General features: G+C 38.1%; 1 pseudogene; it reads left to right on the forward strand.

Annotated features, from left to right (window-relative positions):
• The first annotated feature begins 688 nt into the window (after nt 1-688).
• LOC122747421 lies at nt 689-13,357 on the forward strand (annotated as a pseudogene).
• Nucleotides 13,358-15,697: the final 2,340 nt, after the last annotated feature.

Below are 15,697 nucleotides of genomic sequence, written 5' to 3' on the forward strand. Positions count from 1 at the left end.
GATTGTCTTGGATCATTGTATTGTTGGGAATAGTCAAGTCATTCACAATTCTTCATCAAATAATATTGCTGTCTCTGTGCACAACGTTCTTTTGGTTCAGCTCACTTCACTATACATCAGTTCGTACAAGTCTTTCTGTTTGTTTGTTTGGTTTTTTTTTGCAGGGCAATGAGGGTTAAGTGACTTGCCCAGGGTCACACAGCTAGTTAAGTGTCAAGTGTCTGAGGCTGGATTTGAACTCAGGTCCTCCTGAATCCAGGACCTGTTCTTTATCCACTGTGCCACCTAGCTGCCCCCCCATACAAGTCTTTCTGAAATCATCCTGCTTGTCACTTCTTTTCTTTTTTAAAAAAGAAAATTTGTTTTATTTATTTATTTTTGTGGGGCAATGAGGGTTAAATGACTTGCTCAGGGTCTCACAGCTAGTAAGTGTCAAGTGTCTGAGGTTGGATTTGAACTCAGAACCTCTTGAATCCAGGGCCTGTGCTTTATCCACTGTGCCACCAGCTGCCCCCTCTGCTTGTCATTTCTTATACACAATAATATTCCATCACCGTCATATACCACAGCTTATTTCATCAATCCCCAATTGATGGGCATTCCTTTGATTTCCAATTCTTAGCCACCACAAAAAGAGCTGCTATGAATATTTTTGTACAAATCGGGTTTTTTTTTTCTTTTTGGGGGGATGTCTTTAATGCCAGGAGATTGTCAAGGACCTTTGGAAAGTGCCATCAACTTGTCTGACTGTGGAGGCATTGTCCCAGCGTCTTCTGTAGCCTCCTCTCTACCAAAAGCCTCTGGAGACTGGTAAATTCTCTGCACCATGGCAGTAGGAGAGAAAAGGCCAAATAGACTTGACATGGAGTTTAGTTCAAAAGAAAACTTGGAGCTCATTTGAACCCCTTCGTCTTACAATGGTCTAGTGAATAAGAGAAAGCCCCTTGACAGATTAGAATTAGGTGTGGGAAGGGCAAAGGGTCATTTTGTACTCATGCTTAAAGATGAGTTACTAGAGGGGCAAGTCCTACCAATGACATCTTTAAAAAAAACATTTTGGGGCAAGGCCTAGTAAATGGATGACTAACAACAAATAGCTAATAAAACCTGGCTTCAAACCAATGCCCCAAGAGACCTGTTCCTCCACAATGCTGCCCATTGATTGAGCCCAGGTGTAGGCGGTACAAGGTCATTTTCATTTCCCCTTCCTGAGCCTGCTTTTGGCCCACCCCCTCCTGCTTCAATCCCAGGGGCATGCCAGTTCAGGAAACTGCTGCAGTTTGGGGAGAGCACAGAACAGTTCAGAAGTATGGGAGAGCTGCAGGGAGGCCAAAGGATTTTCCCTTCCTCTTACTCCTAAAAGCAGATCTTGTAACAAGACACTCTAACAAACTCTTCTGGTTAATCTCTCAGAGAATATATTTTCACCCACAGCTTGAGCAAAATTTTGAAGTAGCCAAGGATTCTCTTTGCTCTCCTGTTGTTTTCATGTCTTCCCCTCCCTCCCAATCCCTACCCTCACCATTTTTCCCCTCTGAAAGCTCTGTCTTCCTCGCTTCTCCCCCTTGATCTTAAGTAAATCATTTCACCAGTAGAAAGTACTGGCTTCAAAGTCAGAGGACATAGGTGCAAATTCCATTTCTTATGCTTTATACCTTTGTTCTCTTTAGGTTTCGCCATCCTCAACTGTAAAATGAGAGCATTGTATTACATGACTTCTGAGGTCCCTTCCAGAATTAAATCTATTGTCCTATAATCTGATGTGAGCTTTATGAGCCTCACTTTTCTCTTCAATAAAATGGGGACAACAATACTCACATGATCAAATGGGTAAATTGGTTTTGAGAAAATTATTTTGTAAACCTTCAAATACCATTGTTGCTATTTCAGTTGTAGGGAGGGCAAGGCCCTTGAGGACTTAAGGGAGTCTTAAAAACAATCTCTGCTCTCTCTTCCTTAGTGGGTATTTGCATTCTTCCAGACATTCCTGGAGACTGAAAAAACCTTCAAGACAAACCTTCTAGTGTTGCTATTTTGTAGTCCCATGGAGTGAAAAAGAAGGGGAAAGAATTTCTTAAATGTTTACTATTTTCCAAGCTCTAGGGATACCAATAGACAAGGAAAACATTCCCTGATCTCAAGGGGTTCACCTTCTAATTAGGGGAGAAAACATGCATAGGAAGGTTCAGCTTTAGGACCAATAGAAAGACCCAAGAGTCCAGGAGAGAAAAATTGGCAGCATAGATAGTAAGACCTATTAAGCCTTGGGAAGCAATGGAAGGGAAGGTGGCCCCTGAATCAATGACTGGTGGAAAGACAGTAAGAGTTGGAACAAAACAGAGTTGTGGGTTACCACAAGGAAGGGTTGGGAACAAGAGTCAGCAACCAGGTAGAAGAGGGGAATTGAGGGTGTAGTGAGATCAAGGGACTGGGGGATGGGATGAGGAAAAGGAAAGTCCCTGAACTTATGCAATCCTGGGCTTTGGGGCTGCTGGTTGGTTTCTACTGGGGAAAAGGTATTATATGGGGCTGGGGGAGTTTCTTCTTCTTCATGGTCTTCTGTTTTCTCACTATACACTCTTGGTGATCTCAGCTCCCGTGGGTTTAATTATCATCTCTATGTAGATGACTCCCAGATCAATATATCCAGCTCTAGGCTTTTCTGAGCTATAGTGAAACATCTCTACCTTTTAGACATTTCAAACTAGATATTTGTAAGCATCTGAAACCCAACATGTCTAAAACACAACTCATTTTCCTCCCAACTTTAGAAATTGACTATTTCTATTAATGGCACCACCATCATCTTTCCATTTGCCAAGGTTCACAACCTTGGCATTATCCTATCACTTCCTTACCCCATGTGACCAATAAGTTGCCAAATCTTGCCTTTTCTATCTCCACAAGATCTCTCACCTCTTTCTCTTCTCTCTACTCATGCAGATATCACTCTAGTTCAAGCCCTCATCAGTTCTCCTCTGGACCATTATAATAACCTCCTAATTGGTCTCCCTGACTCAAGTTTTTCTTCTCTCCACAGAGATGACAAAGTAATTTTTCTTTTTTAGGGGGGATTTAAAATTATTATTTATTTTAACATTCTTTTTAAATAAAAATTTTGAGTTCCAAATTCTGTTTCCCTCCACTTCCTCCTCCATCCATTGAGAAGGCAAGCAATATGATGTCAATTACACATGTGAAATTATTCAAAACATATCTCCATATTAGACATGTTGAGAAAAAACAAGAAATATAAAGAAAGTGAAAAGATTATGCTTTAATTTGTACTTCGAGTTAATCGGTTCTCTCTCTGAAGGTTGATAGCATTTTTCATCAAGAGTCCTTTGGTGGAATGGTCTTGTGCTATAGGAAATGACAAACAGGATGATCCCAGAAAAACCTGGAAAGACTCATGAACTGATGTATAGTGAAGTGAGCAGAACTGGGAGGACATTGTGCATAGTGACAGTAGTATTGTTCAATAAGTAATTGTGAATGACTTAACTACTCTCAGCAATGCAATGATCCAAGACAATCCCAAGGGACTAATGACAAAGCTTACTATCCACCCCCATAGAAAGAACTGATAAAAAGAGCACTTGTGGATTGTACATATATAACCTGGTTGCTGTCTTGTAGAGGGGGGAGGAAAGGGGCAGGGGGAGAAAAAATTGGAACTCTAAATCTTATGAAAATGAATTTTTAAAATCACCCTTACATGTAACTGGAAAAAATAAAATAAATGTTTGTTGTTGAAAAAAAGAGTCCTTTGGAATTGTCTTGGACCATTGGATTGGTCAGAGTAGCTAACTCTGATAGTCAATCATCATGATATTGCTGTTACTGTGTACAGTGATCTCGTGGTTATGCTCATTTCATTCTGCCTCAATTCATATGTCTTCCCAGGTTTTTCTGAAAAATATCCCCTTTGATTTTTCTCAAAGCACAGTAGTATTCCATCACAATCACATACCATATCTTACCCAGCCATTCCCCAATTGATAAGCATCCCCTCAATTTCCAATATTTTGCCACCACAAAAAGAGCTACTATAAATATTTTAACACATAGTCACTTTTTTGTTTTCCTCTGATCTCTTTGGGAAACAGACCTCATAGTGGTATTGCTAAATTAAAAGGTATGCACAATTAGCCCATTGGGAATAGTTCCAAATTGTTCTCCAGAATGGTTGGACCAGTTCACAACTCTACCAACACTACTTTGTTGTCCCTATTTTTCCACACTTCCTCCAGCATTTTCATTTTCTTTTTCTGCCATATAGCCAATCTAGTAGATGTGAGGTTGTACCTCAAAGTTATTTTAATTTGCATTTCTCTAATCAACAGGAATTTCAGGAATTTTTATATGACTATAGACAGCTTTGATTTCTTCTTCTGAAAACTGCCTGTTCTTATCCTTTGACCAATTATCAATTAGGAATGGCTCTTATTTTTATAAATTTGACTCATTACCTGTGTATTTGAAAAATGAGGTCTTTATCAGAGAAACTTCTATAAAATTGCTTTCCTGATTACCTTCTAATTTTGGTTGCATTGGTTTTGTTTGTGCCAATTCTTTTTACTTTTTTGTAATCAAAAGTATCCATTACCTTTCCTGTAATCTTCTCCAACTCTTGTTTGGTCAATCAACTCTTCCCTTATCCATAGATCTGACGTAAAATTTTCCATGTTCTCCCAATTTGCTTTTATTACCTTTTACATCTAAGTCATGTATCCATTTTGATCTTATCTTGATATATGGTATGTGATATTGGTTTATGCCTAACTTCTGCCAAACTGCTTTCTTGTTTTTCCAGCATTTTTTTTCAAATAGTGAGTTCTTGCCCCCAAAGCTTGAATCTTTGTCTTTATCAAACACGATATTACTATGGTCATTTAATACTGTATATTGTGTGCCTAATCTATTTTACTGATCTGCCACTCTATTTCTTAACCAGTGCCATACTGCATTGATGATTGCCACTTTTTAATAGTGTTTGAAATCAGGCATTGCTAGGTTGACTTTCTTCACTATATATATATACATATTTAAAGTTCAGGTCAGATCATGACATTCTCCTACTCCATAAACTCTAGTGGTTCCCTTTGTTGTCTAACATTGAATGTACCCTACTCTGCTTAGTTTTTAAAACTCTTCACAACTCAGCCTAAACCTCTCTTTTCCAGCCTTGTTATACATATTCCCTTTCTATACTTCATAGTGCAACCAAACTGATCTTCTCTCTGTTATTCACATACAATACACTCTCTCCCATCTTCTCCACTTTTGTACTAGCTAGCTGTTCCCACCTCACCTTTATTTTTTAAATCCTTTGTTTCCTTCAAAACTCTTCTTGAGACACCTTCTACATGAAACCTTACCTGATTTTGTAACCAAAATTTATTTCCTATCCAAAATATTTTTTCTGGATATATTTTTCTATATATATATATGTTGTCATGCCTGATAGAACATAAATTTCCTGAGGGTAAACATTGTTTCATTTTTGTCTTTTTATCCCCAGTGGCTAGCATAGTGTCAGACAAATCTGCTTCATTGACAGTCTTAAAATTGTACCTCACGAGCAGTCACCTCATACACTTACTTGTAAAACCAGTCCCACTCAAAACTATGAGAATAGAATTACTTGGTGTATACTTAGCATTTCCTATTCAAAATCTGACCATTTATTTCTATTCATTTTTCATTGTAAATTTTAAGAGCTATAAACAAAAATTATTAGTCAAATGAAGAAAATAAGAGGTCACCTCTTAATAAAACTTACTATCTGACAAAGTAGAACCAAATTAATTAGAACAACACATGAGCAAATAAAATGTTGCTTTTTTGTCCAGATCTGTTTCACTACCTCCTGTTCTTTCCCCCCCTTCCTTTCCTCTTTCTCTCCATTTTTTCTGCCTGATACAATATTTCCTTACAAACCATGTAATAAATATTAAATTATTAATTATCTAATTCTGTTATTATTGTTTGATTGTGTCTGACTCTTTGTGACCCCATTTGGGTTTTCTTGGCAAAGATACTAGAGTGGTTTGCCATTTTCTTCTCCAGCTCATTTGACAGATGAAAAAACTGAGGCAAATAGGGTCAAGTGACTTGCCCAGGGTCATATAGCTAGTGTCTGAGGCCAGATTTGAACTCAGGAAAATGAATCTTCCTTACTTCATGCCCAGCACTCTATCCACTGTGCTGCCTAGCTGTGCCAAATTATCTAATATTTCCTTAAAATATATATACTTTAATATACAAAAATATTTATAGCAGCTCTCTTTGTGGTGGCAAAGAATTGGAAATTGAGGGAATGCCCATCAATTGCTGAATGGCTAAACAAGTTGTGGTATATGAATGTAATGGAATACTATTGTGCTGTAAGAAATAATGAGCAGGGGCGGCTAGGTGGCACTGGATTCAGGAGTTCCTTATTTCAAATCCAGCCTCAGACACTTGACACTTACTAGCTGTGTGACCTTGAGCAAGTCACTTAACACCAATTGCCTCACAAAAAAAAAAGGAAGGAAGGAAGGAAGGAAGGAAGGAAGGAAGGAAGGAAGGAAGGAAGGAAGGAAGGAAGGAAGGAAGGAAGGAAGGAAGGAAGGAAGAAAGAAAGAAAGAAAGAAAGAAAGAAAGAAAGAAAGAAAGAAAGAAAGAAAGAAAGAAAGAAAGAAAGAAAGAAAGCGAGAGAGAGCAGGCAGATGTCAGAAAAACCTGGAAAGACTTACCTCGACTAATGCTGACTGAAGTGAGCAGAACCAAGAGAACATTGTACACAGTAACAGCAACATTGTATGATGATCAACTGTGATATACTTGGCTCTTCTCAGTAGTGTAATGATCCAAGACAATTCTAAAGAACTCATGATGGAAAATGTTCTCCACATCCAGAATGTACATTGAACAATACCGTTTCTATTTTGGGTTGTTTTTTTTATTTATTGAGGTTTTTTCCTTGTGTTCTGATTCTTCTTTCACAACATGACTAATGCAGAAATATTTTTGACATGATTGTATATATATAACCTATATCAAATTGCCTTTTGTCTTTGGGAGGGGGAAAGGGAAGGGAGGGAGGGAGAAAAAAATTTAGAACTAAAAATCTTATTAAAACAAATATTGAAAGCTATTTTTACACATAACTGGAAAATAATAAAATACTTTTATGATAAAACAAAATTATATATATATATATATATACTTTATTTAGACATTTTCTAATCATTGGATCTAAGGGCTATTTCCATCGTATTGTGTGGATGGTTTTGGGTTTTGCTATTACAAATAGAACAGCTAGAAATATTTTCATACCAAAAAGTCCCATCATTTTCATTTTATGATGCTTTTAGGTGAAAGTCATAGCAATGGAATTGCTCTGTCAAAAGGTCTGATTTTGTGACTTTCATTGCATATTGCCCCACTGGTCTCAGTGATGATGTATTAGAGTGAGAAGCTCAGTTTTGTGCTTGAAAAGATGAAGGGTCAGCAAATGGAATTCATTTTATGAGAGTACTTAAATTCAAATCATCCTATTCAAATAAGGCAGAGCTAAGGTCATAGACTTAGAGCTGGAAGGGACTTTGGAGGTCATCTAGTACAACCTCTCAATTTATAGATAAAGAAAAAGAAGCCCAGAGATTAAATGGCTTGGCCAAAGTCACACAAGGGATAAGTGAAAGAATCAGGATTTGAATCCAGATCCTCACACTCCCAGTTCAACAAGTTTTTCACTTAATCAGATGCCACTTCATCATCCTATCTCCATACTCCTAGAACAGCATCATGAGACTGGGGGCATTTTTTTGTTTCCTACACTATAAAAAGTACTTCTGACATATAGGTTTGACATTGTCTCCCCAAGGAACTCCCTTCTCAATTGAAATTGACTAAGAACAAGGATTAGAGGAGGCTGACAATTAAAGATATCTCAGCAATGGACTAGTCCAAATTTCTTATTTTATAGATAAGAAAACCGAGGTCCATCAAACTGGAGTGATTTAGCCAAGGGCATACAGCTTATTAGGGGCAAATCTAAGACTAAAACCTGGTTTCCTGATTCCTAGGCCAATGAACTTATCATTTCAACTCACTGCTTCCTGAGCTTCTAAAGGAAAGATACTAACTATCAGATGCATGATATAGTGGAAAATGTACCTCATGCTGAGACCCAAAGAGGTTTTGTGACCTGACCACTGTCACACAGTTAAGTAGTGAAAGAACTTAGATCAAAACAATTATAAAATTGTAGTACTGGAAGGGATTTTTGACAATATTTAGTCTGACCTTCATCCTTATATAACCTTATATAATTGGATATTTGGATGACACAATAGAGCCTTTCACAAAAGTCAGACAAGCCAGAAATGCTTAAAGTTAAATAAATGCTTTGTTACAGTAGATTTTTCTTCCTGAATTTAATTTTTCTTAATTAAATGTAAACAAAAATTTTTAACATTTTTTTAAATTGGAGTTCTGAATTCTCATCCTCTCCTTCCTTGAGAAGACAAACAATATGATATAGATTATACATGTGAAGTCATGAAAAATATTTCCATATTAATCATGTTATAATAGGCTTTGATTCAAACAGGGAAACTAGCATGAGAAACCCAGGAGCAGAGATAGGCATGGGATGGGTGGCTGAAGCATGACAACAAGGAGAGAAGGGTTTGAGGCAGAGGATGTCAAGGGTAATAATCAGTTAAGAAGGTGGGAGAAGCCCAAGAACATAAGTGCAATGGTCTTAAGGCCAAAAGAGGTAAAAAGAGGCTCAGAGATCATCCTGTAAAAGACCACCCTCAGATTTCACACATCCAGTTTTCAAACAAGTTTACATCACTCCTAGTTGATGGAATGGATATTTGGGTCCTTCATCAAGTAATGGGAGTGTGGGATTGAGGATTCAAGGTATCTTCCCTAAGTAAGATATATGACTGTTTTCTTATCTCTGGTGCCACAGGCATGGAAATGTGAGAGACTGGCTATGGAGAGAGAGCCCTTGTTAAATAATAGAATGACATGGAAATTTCCAAAAGTTTCCAGAAAAGGGTAGAAAGAGGGAGTCTTAGGCAGAAGAAAGATTGATAATAGATTCAGACTTCCAGAAGAGATTCAAGATCCCAAATCAGAAAGATGATTTATTTTTCTTGTACTAAAACAATTCCTAATTTTTACAGATGAGGATGGTAAATCTATAAGAAGTTAAAAGTAATTTGTCAGGGCAACTAGGTGGTACAGTGGATAGAGCACCAGCCCTGGAGTCAGGAGGACCTAAGTTCAAATCTGGCTTCAGACACTTGACACTTACTAGCTGTGTGACCCTGGGCAAGTCACTTAACCCCAATTGCCTCACCCCTAAATAAATATATAAAAAAGTAAGTAAGTAAGTAAGTAAATAAATAAACAAATAAAAAAGTAAGTAAGTAAATAAATAAATAGAAATAAAAGTAATTTGTCCATGAATGTATACAACTTTGGGGAGTCAATTTACCAAAGTATACTTAATACTTGACTAGATCAAATTACAAAAACTCCTTAAATAAATAATGCAGAGCTTAAATAGCTGTAGGAATAATCAGTGTTCCTGGCTGGGCAGTGCCAATATATAAAAATGACAATACTCTCAAAGTTAATTTACAATTTTAATGTTATACCAATCAAACTATCAGCAGGATGCTTTACAGAGCTAGAAATAATAATAATATTCACTTGGAAGAACAAAAGATCTAGAATATCAAGGGACTAAATTAAAAGGTAGTAATAAAAGGGGAATAGCACTTCCAGACCTCAAACTATGTATAATCATTTTTTATGTTTAATCATTTAAATAAAGCAGCAGTTATCAAATCACACACAGATACAATTTGATACGTATACATATATCAAACTATATACATCTGTAGCAAGATATATATAATTACATAAATGAAGCAGCAGTTATCATTTGGTAGTGGTTAAAAAAATAAAAAATTACATCAATAGACAAGGGAGAAGTAGAAATTATGTAACTCAATAACCCAATGTTTGGTAAACCCTAGAGCATAAATTTCCTAAGATAGAACTTCCTATTTAATAGGACTACTGAGAAAAGTCGAAAGTGGTCAAGCAAAATTAGTTTTAGATGAACGATTACTCCATATTCCACAATAAATTCAAAGCAGATAGGGGCAGCTAGGTGGCGCAGTGGATAGAGCACCAGCCCTGGAGTCAGGAGAACCTGAGTTCAAATCCGACCTCAGACACTTAACACTTAACTAGCTGTGTGACCCTAGGCAAGTCACTTAACCCCAATTGCCTCACCAAAAAAAAAAAAAAATTCAAAGCAGATAGGCGACCTGAATATTAAAGATGATACCATTAAAAATTAAAAGAGAAGCAATTAATATAACTTTGATGGCTATGAATTGATAAATTTTAAGCAAATAAGAATTAGAGACAAGTACAAATGATAAGCAATTTTGATTATGTGAACTTGAAATAAAAATTGCACAAAATTAATGCATCTAAGATACAAAGAGTAGTGATTGGGGAAAATATTTGAATCAAATTTTTCTGTTAAGAGTTTAGTATACAAGATACATAGACACCTGACAGAAAAATATAAAAGCAAAAGCCTTTCCCTAATATATAAATGGTCAAGTAATATGAAAAAAACAGTTCTCAAAATGAAAATTGCAGACCATTAACAACTAAATGAAAGAATGTTCCAAATGAGTGGTGTCAAACTAAAATAGAAATGGGGGCAAGAAATTCATATAGAAAGATCCCTACCTATTGCTTACTACTTAGTTTTTTTCTTTTTTTATGAAGTCACACAAAACATATTTCCACATCTGCCACTGATTTAGTTTTTAAATGTAATACTATCTTTACTTTGTTGTAATTTTATTTATTTTGTTCAATATTTTCCAATTACATTTTTTTTGGTGAGGCAATTGGGGTTAAGTGACTTGCCCAGGGTCACACAGCTAGTAAGTGGCAAATGCCTGAGGCAGGATTTGAACTCAGGTCCTCCTGAATCCAGGGCCAGTGTTCTATTTACTGTGACACCTAGCTGCCCCCCAATTACATTTTAATTTGGCTTGCCTCCAGTAGGAGTGTTGTCAACTGAACTGTGTCTATGTTTGACACCCCTGCTCCAAATAATAATAAGAGAAATGTAAATCAAAACAGCCCTGAGGTTTCATCTCACTTCTAGCAAATTGTCAGAGATGACAAAGATGGGAATAGTCAATGTTGGAAGGGTTATAGAAAAGAGGAACATTAGGGCAGCAGTGGAATTGTGGATTAATACAACTATTCTGGAAATTAACTTGGAATTAGGCAACTAATATATTTAGTACCCATGCCCTTTGCCCCAGAGATCCCACTGCTATGCATATATCTCAAGAGGTCATAACAAAGAGAAAAGTTCAACATATACCAAAAGAGTTTAGCATCATTTTTTTTTTGTGATGGCAAAGAAACGAAAACAAAGTAGATGTACTATAAGAAATGATGAATGTGATAAATATAGAAAACATGGAAAGATCTACATGATAGGATGCAGAGTGGAGCAAGCTGAGCCAGGAAAATTGAATATATAATGGCTACAATGTAGATGGAACACATGAAATAAAATTTAAAAAATATAAAAGTATGATGGCTCAAAAGAAGAGATATAAGAGCATAATCCCAACACACCCCTCTGAGGAGTGGGGTGGTCCACAGGTTTCACATTGCAAACATTTTCAGACTTTTTCAACATATTGATTAATTAATTTGATGACTTTTTCTTCTTATTTTTCTTTTCTTTTTTCTTTGACTTAGAAAACATTTGCTATATAGGGTGGCTCTCTGGGAGAAGGAGACTACTAGGTAACACTATGATGATGGAAAGAAGCAAAAACCAACAATAAAAATGTAAAAGAAAAAGAAATTACAAACAAGATGATACAGAGCAGCATGGAAAGACCTGTGAACTGACACAAGGTGACCTAAGCAGAACCACCAGGAAAACAAATTATATAATTACTATAACAATGTAAATGGAAAGAATAACCACAAAATAATTGAGACTTAATTTTTTGTGAATTTATTAAGAATACACTTGCTCCAAAGAAGAAATATGAGAAGGCACTTTCACCCATCTCATTTGCAGAGCTGGGGAGGATATAGTGCATGTGTATGTGTGTGGGGGGGGAGTGTTTATGAATAAGGAATATTGCATAAAATGTCAGATTTTTTCTATGTCTTGATCAATTTTTATGAATTTATTTCTCTTCTCCCTTTTTATTTTTAATAATTCATTATGATAAAAGATGGGGGTCCTCTGGGAGTAGAAAGAAAGATGCAGGGAAAAATCTTGGTGATGAAAATCCAAAAGATATCAATAAAAATTTTATTTTAAAAAACAATACCACAGACTGGTGGGCGCTGCAGGCCTTGTTGTGCTGCGGCCGCCACGGCCTGTGCGTCCCCCGGCCCCGCCATGGAGCCCTGGGCCCCCAGCCATCCTTGAGGGCTGGTTCTGGGAGACGTGCAGCCTGTGGCCCGGCCAGGCCACGTCCCTGCAGGTGGATGAGCTGCTCCACCACCAGCGCTCCTGCTACCAGGAGATCCTGGTATTCCGCAGTAAGACCTACGGCAACATCCTGGTGCTGGATGGAGTTATCCAGTGCACAGATAGGGATGAATTCTCATACCAGGAGATGATTGCCAATCTGCCCCTCTGCAACCATCCCAGCCCATGAAAGGTGCTCATTATTAGTGGTGGGGACGGGGGCGTCCTTCGGGAGGTAGTGAAGCATCTATCTGTGGAGTCTGTGGTCCAGTGTGAGATCGACGAGGACGTGATCCAAGTCTCTAAGAAGTATTTGCCAGGCATGGCCTTGGGCTACTCCAGTCCCAAGCTGACCTTGCATGTTCGAGATGGGTTTGAATTCATGCAACAGAACCAGGATACCTTCGATGTCATTATCACCGACTCCTCGAACCCCATGGGTCCTGCCGAGAGTTTGTTCAAAGAGTCTTACTACCAGCTGATGAAGACAGCGCTGAGAGATGACGGGATCCTCTGCTGTCAGGGTGAGTGCCAATGGTTGCATCTGGAACTCATCAAGAAGATGCGCCACTTCTGCAAGTCCCTGTTCCCTGTGGTGGAATATGCCTATTGCACCATCCCCACCTACCCCAGCGGCCAGATTGGCTTCATGCTCTGCAGCAAGAACCCGAGCACTAACTTCGGGGAGCCGGTGCAGCACCTGAACAAGTAGAGAAAATGAACTTCAAATACTACAACTCGGACATCCACCGCGCGGCCTTCATGCTTCCGGAGTTTGCCTGCAAGGCCCTGAGCGACGTGTGAGGAGACCAGCAGGCCCACCTCAGCTTCTCCCAGGGACTTCAAAGCCACAAGCGCCTATTCCAGGGTGCCCCTCTTTCTGCTCTGAGGGCATCGCCTGGCACTCATCACCCCCTCCCGACTGAGGACATGCCCCCTCGCCAGCCATCCCGCCCGTTGACCAAGTGTTACCAAACCCAGGACGTGATCAAGGGGCTCCCCGTGCCATGCTCTGCTGGGCGGGTGGGGGGAAAGTACAAGATGTCTGTGTTTGTCTCTGTCCAGTCTGGTCAATTAGCGTCTATTAATATTGATTATCTGTGTACAGAACGATCCTTCTCACCTCTAACAAGCCCCCTCACCAAACAGTGTATTTATTTTTTTTTAATTATTTAAAAAAAAATACCAAACTAATTTGTCCAAAGTCCAAGCTAACTTGTGGTAGATTTGAGACCAGAATTCAGATTTTTTTATTCCTTCTAGGCACACTTGTCATGCAGTGGATAGGGCATTAGACCTGTAGTCAAGAACATTTGAATTCAAATTTAGCCTCAGATACTTATTAGCTATGAGACCCTGGGCAAGTCACTTAACTTCTATCTGCCTTAGTTTTTTCCAGCTGTAAAATGACGATAATAATAGTATCTCCCAGGTTTGTTGTGAGGTTCAAATAAGATAAAATTTGTAAAATGCTTTGCGCTATAGAAATGCATTAACAACTATTGATAATTAATTTGCTATTACTATTATAGCACTACTACATTTATCTTTGGTTTACACTAGAGGTATTAGATTTGTTACATGGGAGGACACATGTGACCCACAGAATTCCCAAGTAGGACCTGAACCAGATTACGTTTGTTTTTTGTTTTTTTAGTGAGGCAATTGGGTTAAGTGACTTGCCCAGGGTCACACAGCTAGTAAGTGTTAAGTGCCTGAGGCTGGATTTGAACTTCAGGTCCTCCTGACTCCAGGGCTGGTGCTCTATGCACTGATCCACAGAGCTGCCCCTGAACCAGATTACAACACAGCTGGGAAATGTTAATAAAACAAATTAAAATACAACATAAATAATGTAAATTTGTGGTTTTCTAAGTCAACATGTGATTGTCAAGAATCCATTTCCATTTGAGTTTGATACCACTAGTTTACCCAACCAGAGTTTTACAAGACTTTTAATGCTCTCAAGGACTTCCAGATTCTTCCTTTTTTTTTTTTCATACACTGAACAGCTGTGTGCACATGACATATATTTAAATAGAGGTATTATCTCATCTTTGGGGTCATTCTTTCCAATTGCGAAAGAAGCAACCCATCCACACCCACCCATCATGTGAGTAACATCCCTCAGTTTTACCATGGGAGGTCCAACTAAGGGGCTGGGTTGAGTTACATGCCATCCATTCCAGAGGCAGAGAGGAGAGAATGTTAAAGGGTAGAGTCTCTCCTTTTAATGTCCATTGAGTGGCCTACTCTTACTGCCTTGGTGGGACCAAACCTCTCCCATGTAGCTTGGCTGCAACACTCTCCCCTCCAACCCCCTATATTGCAGCCATCTTGTCAGCTGGGGTACCAAGGAAGTACCAAAGATTTGACAAGTCACCTCAAAGTACCAAGTCCTTCAGGCCTGAGTCACACCACTGATACCCCACCAGGCGGTTCCATAGACCAAGGGAAGTAGGGAGGACATTTATCTATTTTTCCCCATTGCACCAGGTTTCACCTCCATTCTTCACATTGTTTTAGCAGTGTGGGGTTCCTTACTATCATTCCTTCTTTGTAAGATTTTACAAGCCAGTTTATATTCTAAAACCATGTTGTTCTTGGTTTCCGTATCTCTCCCTTGGCAAGAAATTCATGTTTGCTAATTCTGGCAGTTTTTAGATTCTTTTGCTCTCCTTGTTATAGTAATGTATTTATATTGGTTAAATTTCAGTATGAAATTGTTGTAACAAGTGTCCTCATGTTCTAACAGGCTTCCTCCATCAGTTGTCTGTTTTTTGCATCAGTAGCATTTAAATAACTTGTAAGAGTTACTTTAATTGCACAGACTATCTTTTTTTTCTCATTTCTATTCTTTCTTCTTTGTACTAATGTTGATCTTTCCTCTAGCAAGGTTGTGATACAGACAACCAATTCAGGAATGGTTCCCACATCAATAATAAGTCTTTTGATCCATTAAAATATAATTGTTTTGATTTTTACTGTTACCAGTGCCATCTGTTTCTTTGCTTGAAGAAAGTATCCATAATCTATAGACATCCTGAAGATTATCTGTAGACTATAGGTCTTTGGCTTTTTCCATTCCTTACTCCTTAAAAATGGTGTGTGCATGGCTGTATAAAATGATATAATGGGATTTCT

Source organism: Dromiciops gliroides, chromosome 3, assembly GCF_019393635.1.
Source record: "Dromiciops gliroides isolate mDroGli1 chromosome 3, mDroGli1.pri, whole genome shotgun sequence".
Taxonomy (NCBI): Eukaryota; Metazoa; Chordata; class Mammalia; order Microbiotheria; family Microbiotheriidae; genus Dromiciops; species Dromiciops gliroides.